Below are 977 nucleotides of genomic sequence, written 5' to 3' on the forward strand. Positions count from 1 at the left end.
GCCCATCTGAGAGATGGGGACAATGCCCACCACCCAGCAGGGTGTGGTAAGAAATGAAAGAGGTAAGGAGGCCTGGCACAAAGCAGATGCTCAAGAAATGGTTAGTATTTCTCGAAGGACGGCGGTCCAGGCTCCGCTGGAGGTGCTCCAGTCACCAGGGACGACAGCTGGGCTGGCGGCGAGTAGCCTGAGCATTTGGTCGTGATGAGTTTGCCCCTCAATCCCAAACCTTCCCTCGATGGGTTAACGGGAGAGGTACGTGGGGGATGGAGCACCAGGCTACCTGGTATCTGTAGACGGCTGTATGAACACGCAGCTTGTAAACACAGAATACATAGATGCAGCCTTGTCTGGACACCTGGGTGAAGTTTTATTTAAAAATTTTTTTTTAATCCTCACCCCAGGATATTTTTCCATTTATCTTCAGATAGAGTGGGAGGGAGGGAGGGAGAGAGAGAGAGAGAGAGAGAGAAACATCGATGTAAGAGAGACACATCAACTGGTTGCCTCCTGCACGACCCCAACCAGGGCTGGGCATGAACTGCAACTGAGTTACGTGCCCTTTGTCGGAATCGAACCCGCGACTCTTTGGTCCATAGGCCAATGCACTAACCACTGAGCAAAACTGGCCAGGGCCCTGGGTGAAATTTTAATAAGGTGTCATAATGTTCTTTATATCAGAGGTGTTGAATAAGAGGAAGAAGATGGAGAAATGAGAGAATAGCATCTTTTTTTTTTTTAATTCTCATCGGAGGACATTTTTGCATTTATCTTCAGATAGAGCGGGAGGGAGAGGGGAAGGGAGAGAGAGAGAGAAACATCGATGTGAAAGAGGAACATCGAGTGGTTGCCACCTACACAACCCCAACCAGGGCTGGGGACAAACTGCAACCTTGGTACGTGCCCTTAGCGGGGACCGAACCCAGGACTCTGGTCTGTGGGCCGACGCTCTAACCACTGAGCAAACTGGCCAGGGC

General features: G+C 50.6%; 1 pseudogene; it reads left to right on the plus strand.

The window, feature by feature from the left end:
* The first annotated feature begins 204 nt into the window (after positions 1–204).
* On the plus strand, positions 205–724 carry LOC118620441 (annotated as a pseudogene).
* The last annotated feature ends 253 nt before the right edge of the window (positions 725–977 follow it).

This window comes from Molossus molossus, unplaced genomic scaffold (assembly GCF_014108415.1).
Source record: "Molossus molossus isolate mMolMol1 unplaced genomic scaffold, mMolMol1.p scaffold_m16_p_7, whole genome shotgun sequence".
Lineage (NCBI taxonomy): Eukaryota > Metazoa > Chordata > Mammalia > Chiroptera > Molossidae > Molossus > Molossus molossus.